Source organism: Bactrocera tryoni, unplaced genomic scaffold (genome assembly GCF_016617805.1).
Source record: "Bactrocera tryoni isolate S06 unplaced genomic scaffold, CSIRO_BtryS06_freeze2 scaffold_25, whole genome shotgun sequence".
NCBI classification, from domain to species: Eukaryota; Metazoa; Arthropoda; class Insecta; order Diptera; family Tephritidae; genus Bactrocera; species Bactrocera tryoni.
Window position 1 is genome coordinate 24,937,087 of NW_024395977.1, and position 15,497 is coordinate 24,952,583.

A 15,497-nucleotide genomic window follows, 5' to 3' on the forward strand; every position below is an offset into this window, starting at 1 on the left:
GCAAATGCGTCTCGCTTCCCTCTTCAACTCTCGGTATCTATCCCATCCCGCATGTGTAGTGGTCGATCGTAACGTTGCGAGGTAGGCTGTTCTTTTGCACTTTCCGAAAACCAATGGTTTCGGTTGCAGCTGTACGTAAGGAGTTTGAAATGGCATCCCACAGTTCCCTTATACCGAGTTGTTGACGAGTGCTCTCAGAGAGCAGGAGTGGAAGCCGAATAGAAAATCGTTCGGCTGTCTGTTGTGATTGCAGCTTCTCGTCGTCGAACCGTCTTTGGGTTTGGTGGCGTGCGTTTTTTGCTGCACAGAGGCGGGTGCGAGTCTTAGCTGCAACAAGATAGTGGTCTGAGTCGATGTTAGGACCTCGGAGCGCACACACATCTAAAACACTGGAGACGTGTCTTCCATCTATCGATGGTCACAACGTCCTTCTCTTTTGTCGGGGCGTGGGCGCGAATCAGCGATGTGTTGAAGAACCTCGCTTTGATGCGTATTGTGGCTAGACGTTCATTCACTGGAGTGAATGATAGGGCTCGGCGACGGAGTCTCTCTCCCACAACGAATGCAACACCAAAATTGCGCTCCTTTATATGGCCACTGTAGTAAATGTCACAAGGACCTACTCGTCGCTGTCCTTGTCGCATTTCTTGGACGGCGGTTATGTCAGCCTTCATTTCGCGAGGACATCAACCAGTTGGGCAGCGGCACCTTCCCAATTAAGGGTATGGACATTCCAGGTGCATGCCCTTATATCGTAGTCCTTATTTCGTTTGCCATGGTCGTCATCAAAAGGGGGGTCTCTCATCCGAGGCTGTTTTGTCTTTTTCATTGGTACTGATTTTTACGTGGCGGGTCCCAAACCCAGCGCACAACCCTATGCAGGGGATGTTTCGCTTTCTCACTTTAGCTCGCCTTCAAACGGATGTACCTAGGCTACCCAGAGAGTACTTGGTCAAAGACCGGAAGTCGTGAGCTGCTTGAGCCATATGTAAAATAATCGTTTCTGGCCACTCCCAAGTGAATGGCGATCAGAGAACTTTCCTCACTTGCGTGAGCTTCTACACATGACTCCATCCTCCAGCTAAGCACTTAATTAAGATATAAAACTGTAATTTGTACAAGAAATCGGGACGCCGCCCTCTATTAAGTTTTATGTACATATATCCTAAACCACCTACAGCTACTACAACCAAATTCTCCTAGCAGTAATATTATAAGAACTCATACCGACTGTGTGAAAATAGATGAAGTCTGAGGATAACCCCGTTCACTCTCCATATAACGGTACTGTTACTACTTCTTAAAGCTAAAAAATCAATAAGTAAATCAATAAGTAAATAAGTCAGAGACATTAAATTTTACCGCGAGATGATATAACACTTTTAGGTGAAAACACATATATAAAGATCCACCCCAGCGAGTTACAGGAAATGGGCGATATCAAACTACGGCCATGCCTACTTCCCATATATAGTAAAACAACTTTAAATTCTCTATGATTATAACGGTGCTTAGAATGAATAAATTCGGGTTAAAACTCGCCCTAGACCCCAAATAACTAACAAGTCCTATGTACCTGAAGGTACTTCTCTGGCTTTAATCCTTGCAAATTGCAAGAATATGAAATGTTCGGTTATACCCGAACTTAGCTCTTCGGAGAAGGGGATCGAATATACAATACATATTAAAACAAGTAAGGAAGGGCTTAGTTCGGGTGTCAGCGAACATTTTATACTCTCGCACGATAAAGTGATAATCGAGATTTCATTATCCGTCATTTACATATTTTTCAAATACCGTATTTGTGTAAAGTTTTATTCCGCTGTCATCATTGGTTCCTAATGTTTATACTCGTATTATACAGAAAAGGCATCAGATGGAATTCAAAATAGCTTTATATTGGAAGAAGGCGTGGTTGTGAACCGATTTCACCCATATTTCGTACATGTCATCAGGGTGTTAAGAAAATATATAACGTACCGAATTTCATTGAAATCGGTTGAATAGTTCCCGAGATATGGTTTTTGGTCCATAAGTGGGCGGCGGCACGCCCATTTGCAATTTTTAAAAAAAGCCTGGGTGCAACTTCCTTCTGCCACTTCTTCCGTAAAATTTAGTGTTCCTGACGTTTTTTGTTAGTCGGTTAACGCAGTTTTAGTGATTTTCAAACATAACCTTTGTATGGGAGGTGGGCAGTGGTTATTATCCGATTTCTTCCATTTTTGAACTGTATATGGAAATGCCTGAAGGAAACGACTCTATAGAGTTTGGTTGACATGGCCATAGTAGTTTCCCAGATACGTACAAGAAACATAGTAGGGGGCGGGGCCACGCCCACTTTTCCAAAAAAATTACGTCCAAATATGCCCCTCCCTAAAGCGATCCTTTGACAAATTTCACTTTAATATCTTTATTTATGGCTTAGTTATGACACTTTATAGGTTTTCGGTTTTCGCCATTTTGTGGGCGTGTCAGTGGGCCGATTTTGCCCATCTTAGAACTTGGCCTTCTTATGGAGCCAAGAAATACGTGTACCAAGTTTCATCATGATATCTCAATTTTTACTCAAGTTACAGCTTGCACGGACGAACGGACGGACAGACGGACGGACGGACAGACAGACATCCGGATTTCAACTCCACTCGTCACTCTGGTCACTTTGGTGTATATAACCCTATATCTGACTCTTTTAGTTTTAGGACTTACAAACAACCGTTATGTGGACAAAACTATAATACTCTCCTTAGCCACTTTATTGCGAGAGTATAATTTTTCCGGTATGAAGTGAGCGTTATGATACAAATGTGTTGGTAGGGAACATTTGTTGTGATCGATAATTTAATTTTTAGTGTTAATTTCTTTTCAGTTTGGTTGACTTGACATCTGTCAAAATTGTTCAATAACATTACGGTCATTGAACAAACAACATCACATTTTTTCATTCTGTTGAAAATGTTAAAATTTGTACCGAAACACAAATTGCTAGAAGGATGGTCAAAGTGTAAAAAGCAATAGTCAATATTCTAAATTAATTTGTTTTACTTTCCAATTCAAAATGAGTATTTAATTTTTATAAAAAGGCGATCATTTCATACCGATTTTTGAGGACTTTAATCACCGCTTCGGCCGCACATTGTTGAAAGTGCCATCGGTGTCGAGAATTCCTTGCTTATAAGAGAATAATTTTTCATGATCGGGCAAAGCAGTGTCGACCGCCTTGCTAAAGGCATGCTGAGCCCTTAACAGTTTATCCATCGGTATTATGTACCTCTGTACAGATCAATGAGTCTCTCCAACGTTTTCAATAGAAATTAGGATAGGCTAATGGGCCTAGAACCCTTGATACCGACATGGAATCTCTTTGCGGGATTTAGTTTAATTGAAACTTAAACCTGCCAACCTGGTGCATGATACCTTGAACGTTCATCGAAGTTGCATCATCAATCATCAGGACTTGAAAAGTTGAATGAATTCAGCTTTATGGTTCAACGGAAAGGGAGCATACAGAAGTGTTTCAACGACTCCTCACGGCTAACGATCCAATCACCAGCACCATTTTTAAGGTACTTCAGTAGAGTATTCACGACAGACCTCTACACTTCCTCTACACTTCTAAATTATTAGTGAAGGAGTCTAACACTCTCCATTTCACGATCTCGTCAAAGTCCTCCGCCCTGCTAGAAGTCATAAAAGTGGCGAAGTTTCCTATTATTAATTTCAAAATTATAATATATCACTTAATAAATATTTTCTATTCTGATCAAATATGTTATATCTTATAAATGTAGTACGCACGCATTTAAAGCACATTCACTAAGTTCGAAAAGAAATAACAATTTAATAATTATGTTTTCTATATAATTACAGTTCATTGCAACAATAACGGTATATTTGCTGGTGTTAATGCAGTTCAAGTTCACACTAAATTAAAAAAAAACGGGTAATATATTAATTAACAAGAAAGAAAGGGTTAAGATAACTGAAAATTTACAAAACTCGCAATTTGTGAGGCTCAAGGTAATACGAGTATTATTGTATCTTATTAAATTATATTAATGTCATATACGCACTTGATTTCATTGTTACATTTTAGTTATTTATGGTACACTAATATCAATCTTATTAACTTAATTGTGATAAACATACCATATGAAAACTCAATGAAAGAGAGATAAAGTCAACCAGAGTTACGGAAATTATAAAGTATGAGAGTTTTGTAGTAATTGGTCTATCCTTAGTTATAGGATTTCAATATGAGGTGGGCGGTGCCACGTTATAAAGTTATCTTTCCAGCCAGCAACATCGTTGACATCAACAAGCATTTGTGCAGACGGTTCTAACTTCTGATCATTGAAGAGAAAGACTCTCATGCTAGCTGTAATCGCTCTACTTTAGCCAAGAACGGCGATACCTTGAGGCATGCGTTTATCCGCCTGCCGTTGTTCTTTGCTCGAAAATCGGCAATCTCTGCCGGAAATCACCTGCCGGTGATACGGTCACACCACCCATCAAGATTCGATTGTCTTGCACGCCACAATGCAGTGCTTCAATTGACATTGTGCATTCGTTCCACACGAACAATTTGCATCATTGCAATAGAGCACAGCGACTACTACTTTTGCTGGTGTTGCAAGTGTGCCTTTCTTCATTTCTTTCATGTTCAGCGGGAGCTTGAATACTAAGTGTGCGGTTCTACCACCATTCCGGAGGACGCATTAGCCAGCCCCACCATCTTGTCTTTGCGCAAATGAGCAATCAGCAAGTTGAAAAAAAAAAAAAATTTCCGGTGCCCCCGGTGTGTTCAAAAAAGAAGATCCATTGCACGCTATCTACACGGATTGTTATTAAATAGAAAAGTTGCCTTTGCTCCGGTAGTAGCAGAGACTCTGTTTGGTTGAGGTTGAGGTTGTGAGGCAGTCATACTGCAATAGGACAGTAATTTTTGTATCATCACAAAAATTGTATCCTCAATAAGGTTCAGCGCATCTTTAAAAATTACTACACTGTTGGCTAGTGTTATCTCTTGGTATCGGCAAGCAATGTCTTCTCAGAAAGCGTTTGTATACTTGTCCCACATTGCCGGGGAAGTAGCTTTTTCCTGCACATCTACTATATGATTTTAAGTGCTTGAAAACTGGTCAGCAGCAACAGTACATAAGAACACTGTCAGTTCGTTATGTGTACGGTAAAAAATTCTACGCTGGGCATCTGAGGCTTTAACACCAGGCAAAGCGTTGACGGCACGTGACGGTTCCATTTTTTTCGTGACGTATTCTACGTGTAATACTTCGGCACTTTCACATAAAACAACGTCCGAGCAAACTCGTCTTCCTTCCATAGGAGGAGAAAGAGAGTGGTATTAGTTGGTGCTGCAACTCGGTCTCGCAGGTTTTCCTCTTTAAAACACTTGGACTCATAGTTTGGGAGGTGCACAGCAAGATAGGTCACTGTCGGGAGCCGAAACATTTAGAGCTTATCCTTTGGGTCGACCGTAGCGTTACTCTTCTTTCACACGGTGAAAATGGCCTGGTCACTGCCTTTATATTTATATCTCATGCTGTCATGTTGTTTTTGTTCAGTATTGTTTAGCATTTTCTCATGGTAAAACTTACGCCTGAACAACGTTCACTAATCGTTCGACTTTACTTTGAAAATTCACGTTCTGTAAAGAACCTGAAGAGATTCAAGAGCTGTCATTTCATAAAAAAAACAATGGTTTGGTTTGATTTGTGGGATGCTGCAATTATCAGCCTATATTTCTTCAAAAATGATCTCAGTATGAACTTAACCGTCATCGGTGAATGTTACCGCACCTTGATAAAAGACTATTTGATGCCAAAAATTACAGCTCATCTCGGAATTTGGTAAATATCTGGTCGGTTGTTGATTAACCAGGTCTAAAGCCGCACTGATAAGGTCTAATCAGTTTGTTGACGGTGGGCTTTAATCTTTCACAAAATACGCTCGATAGAACCTTATATGCGATGTTGAGGAGGCTAATCCCACGGTGGTTGGCGCAAATTGTGGGGTCTCCCTTTTTATGGTTTCGGCATAGCAAACTTAAATTCCAATCATTGGGCATGCTTTCGTCCGACCATATTTTACAAAGAAGCTGATGCATGCTCCTTATCCGTTCTTCGCCGCCGTGTTTGAATAGCTCAGCCGGCAATCCATCGGCCCGCTGCTTTGTTGTTCTTCAGACGGGTAATTGTTATTCCAACTTCTTCAGGGTCGGGCAATGGAACGTCTGTGCCATCGTCATCGGTTGGGAAATCGGGTTCGCCTTCTCCTGGCGTTGTCCGTTCCCTCCATAATTTAACTATGCTCTGGGCATCGGTCACCAGATCACCTTTGGGTGTTCCACAAGAGTATGCTTCAGTCTTGAAACCTTGAAAACCGTCTGTTAACCACTGCTGGAATATAGTACTACAGATAACCATATTTTGAGCTTCGGCGAAGTCGATCAGTCGCGATCCATTTGGGGATGTTACGTCGTGCAGACTGAATTTACCGACCGTAGTGCCAAAGATACCTTCTTTGCCCACACTGTCGTTAAAGTCCCCAAGCACGGTTTTGATATCGCGGCGGGGGCAGCTCTCATAGGTGCGCTCCAAGCGCTCATAGAAGGCATCTTTGGTCACATCGTCCTTCTCTTCCGTCGGGGCGTGGGCGCAGAGCAGCGATGTGTTGAAGAACTTCGCTTTGATGTGGATTATGGCTAGACGTTTATCCACCGGACTCAATGATAGTACTCGCCGATGGAGTCTCTCTCCCACCACGAATCCCACACCAAGTTTGTGCTCCTTTATATGGCCACTGTAGTATATGCCACAAGGACCTACTCATCTGAGTCCTTGTCCCGTCTATGCGGCAGGTCCCAAAGCCAGCGCACAACTCTGCCGTTAAACGGATGTTCTAAGGCTACCCAGACGATTCTTGGTCAGAGACCGGAAGTCTTGAGCTGCTTGAGGCATATGTAAAAGAATCGTTTCTGGCCACTCCCAAGTGAATGGCGATCAGAGAACTTTCCTCACTTGCGTGAATTCTACACATGACTCCATCCTCCTGCCTCCACCAGGTTGGTAAAAATGAAACAATAGAAGCGGGCGTACATAGTGAACAATGGATACGGCACCGCTAACCTTAAGGTTATCTCTCGAATTCCCCTAGAAATTTCAATCACATTGGATATGTGAGGTTACCCAACCTTTCCTATCATAAACTGGAAATGGGGGAATCATACAATAACAAAAAATTTCAAGTAGAGTATTTAAAGTATTTAATCACAACACCAGACATTTCCGAAAGCGGATTAAACCTTTATATACCAAATTTGGCATTTTTACCGTACATATCAGTCACTGTGTTACCTCTGGAAATTCTTGGTGAACATGTTATGACAGCAAACCGTTAAGCTCCATTTACTTAATATAAGTGTTTTCGAACTTCCGGTTGACTTCTGTCGCTCAATAAGTATTGAAAGTCAGAAAGAATATTTTTCTACTACAATTCTCACTACAGTTTACCCGGAACTAATCCGTTACACCCAAACTTAGCCATTTCTTACTTCTTGAATATAAAGTTTTGTTAACATCTGACAATATTTGGCCGCATTTGAGCCACATGAATTGTAAGAGTATAAAATGTTCGGTTACACTCAAACTTAACCCTTCCTTATTTGTTTTAACTAGATCGCAAATATATAGTATCTTACGTATGTAGTATATTCGAAATGAAACCAAAATTATAAGTTTAGTCACTACAAAAGGAAATAACAATATAACACTTATCAGTATATTTACAGTTCATTGCATCAATAACGGAGTATTTGCTGGTCGCCAGAAAGCTTTACTTATAATAAATATATATGTATATATGTATATTTATACATTTATGCATATGCGGGTATACTAAACTAAATAATTTAATTTAAGAGAAAGCACGGGTCAGTGGATATCACCAGAAAACCTGACTTATAACCAGAGCGGTATTTATATGCACGAAAATTGTTAAATCAAGTGGTTATAATATGACCAAAAAACGCAAAAATATGTATTCGAATATGCAAAAAACAAAATCAAAATATTCGAATAAGTATTTTAAATACGTTTTTCTTCTTTTCTTTTTAAATCTATAACTATATTATACAATGTAAACACAAATGTATTGTTCTTCTTGAAGGTTATTACGATTAGAATAAAATATTAAATGTTTAAAATAGTCAAATACAAAAGATTTTCGTTTTTATGTTAAGATGTTTGCCTATGCGGAAAAACTTCGTACGACTTCTGCAGATGGCACGGGGTAGTATGAAAATAGAGTCAGCCCCGTAGGAAAAAGTTTTTTTCTATATCTTTTTGCAAAATATCATGTAATCCCTTAAGAGGTTTATATCCCTTACTCCTTCCGAGGAAAGCATTAAGCTTTTCAAAATGCCTTATTTTCTAAAGTAGATGTCGAAGTTCGTAACTTTTTAGCAAGGCGGATAGATTATTTTTTTATATACTTTGGGTTTCAAGTCTTACAATAACATTTATAAGGCTATGGAAGTTCTGCTTTATATAGGCGAAGTCTGTAGTTAAGCGGTGTGACTGAAACCACTCCTGGGACAATTGAATGACCTCAACATCGTCGCTTTATGTCAATGAATCGACTACGCTTTTCAGCACATTGAAGTAATCAGATAAATAGGCAGCAGATTTTAACCGCGTACCCCAGCGTATTATATATGTTCTTTGTGATAGAGTTACACCAAGCAGAATGCATTGAAATTCATTGAGCCGTGATAGAGCCTGCAAAACTTTAAATAAGTTAAATGTTCTAAAATATTTCATCAAAACTTTAGCTTAAAAAATTTCTTTTTCATATTTGAAAAAAAACTGTTGATAGTGGATGAACTATGTTAAGATACATAGCTTGGAGAGCATTAACAGCAGCCAGCATATACAAAATATGCTACATCTGTAACAATTATTAGGACTTTATAGTACTGAATGCTACCTGCATTGAAATTGGTTGAAATAGATAGTAAGCGAAGCAATTGGACTTTCTGAATTGAATATAAAGTTTAACTCACTTTAGCCAAAGTAAAGACAAACTTTCTTTGACAGAGGCGGCTACAGCGTTTGCATTGGCCGCATCCACAGTTGCAACATTGTATAAATATCGTTTTGTTCGTTCAAGTAAATCACTCGTCAGTACTCCGGAAATAAAGTTCATGACCAGTCGTTGCTACAGATATCCATATATAATATAATTGTTGGAAGCTTTTGGTTTTAGATCAGTTAAGACTTTGTTGTATAGAAGATGCATTTAACTCTGCCAGAACATTGACTTACAGGGATGTTTTTATTATTTCAAAAAAAAAGAAGATTTAACACTTGCGTAAACTTGTAAATATTATAAACAATGCATTATGCCTACGATAAGTTCCATCGCTTTGGAAAGTATCTGAAGTCATAGTGATACCCAAGCCGGGTAAGTCAGTACACGATGTTAAAATCTTTGAAAATGTACTCATAAATAGGCTCAAACCAATAATCGTTCATAAACACCTGATAATCATCACATCAATTTGGCTCCCGTGACCTTCATTCAACAATTGACCAGGTACACCAAATCGTTAATTTCGTTGAAAACACAATTAATAAAAAAAATTTGTACGGCAACCTTCGTGTCGGAAGTGTCTCAAGCTTTGGACAAAGTTTGGCATACGGGTCTGCTGCTCAAATTGAAATACATGCTACCCTAATAATTTTGCGAAATAAATGCTTCATTATTAAAAGATAGATACTTCCGCATTAAACAAGAAGATTCATACTCAAACTTGCAACCGATAGAAGCAGGTGTTCCCCAGGGAAACGTGTTAGGGCGGATGACATAGCTTTGTTAGCAGCTGGATAGTCGACTTCAGTATCTACTTGAGGAGTGCAGACAGTAGTCAACGCAATTACTAAGTGAGCATTACAAGTGGCGCATCAAATTAAACGTCGATAATATAATATTCCTATACCACATCATAACAGTGCTAAGTATATAGAAATCACCTTAGAAGCTAAGCTACGCTGGTTAGTATAAAATCAAGTTCTAAAGCCAGATTGGACCTACGGAGTCCAACTATGAGGTTGCTCAAGTCAAAGCTCTATTGCCAGCATTCAGCGCTTTCAAAGTAAGGAGCTAAGGGCTTTATTTAAAGCTCCTTGGTACCTTAGATCTGCTGACCTAAACCGTGATTTAGGCGTAAATTCAGTTGTAAATTAAATCTCCATATAATATATTATATAATTTCCCTTATAACGAGTTGCTAATGAGTGCTCTCAGAGAGCAGGAGCAGAAACTCTTTTGGTTTCTATACGTCGTACCTTCCTTGCTTAGCTGTACAGAGGAGAGCTTGTATTTTCACCACAACAAAATAGTGGTTTGAGTCGATGTTAAGTCCTCGGATCGTACGCCCGTCAAGGACACTGGATACTTGCCGTATTTCTATCACAACATGGTCGATCTGGTTTCGAACTTTTTGATCCGAAGACAGCCACAACACAACTGCTCAGATCAATAATAAATATAATTACAAAATCATAACTCGTTCTTTCGTTTTATTGAATCCCATTCATATCTAAATAATAGCGCCCAACTAGTTTTAGTTACCCTACCCATTCTTGCTGGAAGTTCTATGCAATAGTGACACAACCGTGCATCTACCCCGTCTCATATTACAACTGACGGAGATGCGCTTTAGTTGTAGAAGTTAATTATCACCAAAGCAACAGGAGCTCTTCAGTTCAAGTGATTTCAAATACAAGAAGTAAAAATTGAAATTTTAATATAAATTTATGTTTACGCATTATTTTTTGCAACTTATTATTAAAACTGCAGTGTAACTGTCAATCACTTGATCGACACCGAATGACAAAGTTAAGTAAAAGTTTATAAATCCAAATCACTACAAAACTTATTTTTTTTCTTGCTGACATACGTTTATGTTCCGAAAGACAAAGCCAAAGCTTTGTTATTGTTAAGCGCGGTGAGGTAATGCGATCGGCTGACTCTGCCGACATTGCTTACGCATGTAATTGTTCGTTTATCTGTTTATTGTCTCAGGCCCATGAGCACAATACCTTTCAAAATAACACCACGTCAACATTCAAGTGATTTAGGGTTTGGCTCCAAAACAGGATTTGAGGTCATGTCGGGCCTCATGAGTAACTAAAGGTGTCTTGCGCAGCAACGATAAATAGTGAAGATTCACTTACCCACACTATTAAAACAACGGACAAACCGTTAAATTGTAATCAAAACCAGATATTGTTGGAACAGGCTCGTTTTACGTTAAAGCATTTTGTTTGGGAACAGGAGATTTCATTCAAATAGCTATTTGGGCGAGCTGAATAACACTATCACATCCGGAGATATAAACGACTTCTACTGTGGCTTACCCACAATACCAATGATACAGGATGAAGTAGTTCGAAGGTTACCGGTCAAAAAGTTTTGGCTATGTAAAATTTGTGTTTTCGATATATTCGTGATTGGGGTAAGAAGGGAAATATTCACCACTGAAAAAAATAGACGCCATAGATCAGCTGTGGAAAATGTGAACCACGTCCGTGTACTACTTCCCAAAGGTGGCAAAACTAGGCAACGAGATTGCGTAAAACTGCAAAACATGAGCTTGAGCTAAATTCGTTAGACATCTATAGAAACACGAACTTGGTTAGACCCCAGTCTATTCTCATGTAGGGACATGCCGCATATATACATCTTCTTTACCGGGAAGAGATGTTTCCTCACTTCCAAACGGCAAGTTTTCCTGGTTGGAAAACCATTGAGCATCTGAAGCCAGCTCTGCTGCAGCTTAGTATTTCCAATACGCCACCTTTACATAGTGCAGCGATTGGACAAGTAGAGCGTTTTCATAGCATTTTGTTGGAACTCGCCAGGTGTTTAAAGATCGATTAGGTATAAGTGACACTGTTTAAGTCATTATGTTGACAGAAACAGAAAAGAAAAAATCAATCCGGTAAACAATTTTTCGTTAAGCCCAACTCAAGACTTGGGAACAAGCTCACACCTTTACGCGAGGAGAGAACTGTGCAGGCGGGCCTAGGGACCAAGGTTCTCTTAATTCTAAGTAGGCGTTAGTTTTTTTTTGGTGGAGGGATGCTTGTTTGCAAACAAAAATTATCTAAAAGATTCTCCACAGGATAGGAATTATTTGTCTCTACTCTTTATCTGTTTCTCCCGCGCGCATCACTGACACATCAAATGCCTAATCCACAAAAAAGAGAGACCTAATAATCTCACATTGCATATAATGCTATATCGAGCGTACTGTGTAATAGATCAAAGTCCACCGTCAACAAACTGATTGGACCTTATCAGTGTGACCGCTTCTAGGGCCTCGGAGCGTACAAAAATAATTCGAGTTGCAGATCAAAGAGAAGGTACAATCTTCTACAAGAATGTGCAACTGCTGGCGTATGCCGATGACATCGTTATCATTGGTTGTAACAACTTGAACCATCAGTTCAAGTTTCTTTAGACTTGATTAGGAAGAGAAACAAATGCTTCTGGTAGTGAACTGGGCCAAGAGGGCTTACTGAATAAGCAATTTAGAAGTAAAGTCCTCTCTCGACGAACAAGTCATTCATCATCCCCGTCCTCCTATATAGTGCAAAGGCATAGATGATAACGACATCTGCGTTACGAGTTTTCGGGAGGAAGGTTCAACGAAAGATTTGTGGACCTTTGCGTATTGACATTCGTCATTGTCAGAGTCAATGGATCTATGAGCTGTACGAGACATACTTTTACAACGAAATTTACATAGACAGCGCCTACTCTGGCTAGGTAAAATTTGGTCGTATGTATTGAAGCTCCGGGGGAAGCAGAGAAAGAGGACGGAGGAGGAGGATATGGTATCTCGAATTGGGGCCAAATAGCGAAAAGAAGAAACGACTGGCGAGCTGTTGTTAACTCGGCTATAAATGCGTAAGCGGTATCTACGCCGATAAGGAAGAAGAAGATATTAAAAATTATGGTGGGTACACCCGATGCCGGTGGTTTGGAGAGCATAAAGTTCATGAAGAAATGGTTGATAAATTCAAACTGAGTAATACAGTTCAAAATCAGATTAATCAACAAATATTTCTTTAATCGAATTATTAGGGCGCTAAAGATTTGCAAGTCGATACCATTTATTTAGGACATTGCCAGCAAAATGTAGAATGTTAATGAAGGAATGCAAAATTTACTGCCTGGCATAGTCCATGCAGAGGCTAAAATTGTTAGCCTAAAATCATAGCTTAGATATTTATCAATATTTTAAGAAAAAAAACAACTTGAGGTACTGCGGTTCACATAGTCGGTATCTGGATGGCTTCATTGTTATGGTCCGTTTTCGAGACTTTCGTGACTTAAGAAGCAATATCTTTTCGCATACGAATGTTGATATAATATTGTGCACCAAATTTGGTGGATACTGTTTAAGTATTTTCTTAGAAATAGGATTTGACCTAAAGGAGGGCGGTGCCACGGCCATGGTCTGATTTTGATACCAGCTCCCTTTTGTGGCATCTCTGTTGAAAGATTTTATATTTATGATTCCACGCTTAGTAGTTTTCAACCTATAATAGCAACCTTCTCATGGTGCGCGGAAATAGGGATATCAAATATGTATTTCACGCACTTGAGCGATATATACCGTGTGTAGCCAACCGGAATTTTGAAATCTCTGTATACCATAAAATCATCCTTATTGTAAATTTCGTGTTAAGAAATCAATCCTATGGATTTTTATTTTCACGAAAACCAAAAATTCATACCACGAATTTCATGTGCATTGAAGCATATGTATGAATTTCTGTTTGTATTTGATGGTATTTAAAAAATACACTTAACCTGTTAAGACTTAGCTGCATAAATTATGCAGATAACATTTTTCATTACTGGCTTTACATCGATAAAACTGTGTAATGGTATATTTAAAAAGCAATGGATTTAAAAAAAATCAATAGCCGCACATTGGGTAGCAACTAGACAATCGATTTCAATGGTGATGTTTGCTATTGGAGGAATCATGTAACTTCATCCAAAATACATGCACTTTTTCGTTGTTTTCTGTTCTAAAGTCCCTCTTATTAGGACTTTCGGACATAGCTTGAACCAGAAACGTTATCGGTATTTTGCTAATAGGCCTTTGTTCATTTAAATAAAGTAAATTATAAATAAAGTATGTTTATCGGAAGTTGTTCCCCACTAATATTTGTAAGGAAATGTGGATTTTGCCATTGAAAATGTAGTTACATGAAGTAACACAGTATTATAAATTGTTGGCATCAGGACGCACTATTACTAAAAAATTACGCTATATTTAAATATGGTACATACATATATATCAATATACATGTATATATGTATGTATATACATATATGGTTTAAAATAAACCTGAAGTTCAAAAATTTGCACAAGCAGGGGCTCATTATTTCCCGTTGACGCGGTGCACTATTATAAAGAAATTAATCTCCCTGAATTTCAATAATATACACGTCTCAGAGATATTTCTGTAAAACAATCAGCAATGAACACAAGGTCCACATATTTGGGTACTGCAAGAGTTATGGTTCTCTATCTATAAACTAACTATTTTTAGTTATGTTTACAACAGGTTAAAGTCACTAATTTGCGACCGTAATTGTAGAGGCTGTTTCTTGCTAATTTAGGTTTAAGGGTAAGTTTTCACTCGACTTTATCTATTTTAGGTCTCAGACTCACCCTTTATTAGAAAAACACGCTCCCTCAATTTTTTTAAATCAACTTACACCTTTGCCAACATATGCGATATAATTCTGGAAGTTCGAAAATCTTCTGACATACACTTTTCACATACAGGCATACTATTATCAGAAAAAAAAATCACCAAATTTATATAATAAAATATAATCAGTTTCGAGGTTCCCTAATTTATTTTTATGAAAAACACAGAATCTTCAAAATAATTGGGTAATGATTCATTCATCGAGTCCAATGTTCGATGTTTCGTTCAAGCATTTCGACTGGAAACTATTTACAAAGCGAATAAAAGTCCGAAATTATTTCCTAAATGTGTATTGAGAAGTAATACGAAAATCAACTTTAAACACAAATGTAAGATTTTGGATCTTTTCCAATTGCAATGTCGTTAGGACTCTAAGAAACCCCTAATAACGTGAAAAAGATAGAATTGCGTGAGTATGTTGAGTAAACGTTTAAACACAATTGCAATAACAATTGATCAATGTGTGAATACAACAATAAACATAAAAATACTTTGAACCTAAACATAAGATTATGGAACTTTTCCAAAAGCACTGCTATTATGGTTTTAAAACTAATATAACAAAACAGTATTAAAAGTGCGAAATATATGTTTTCCGCAATTCCGAATTGGTTCCTACATTTGTATTTACAAGTAACGAAAAAATCGAATTTAAACCTAAATATAATATTGTAGAACTTT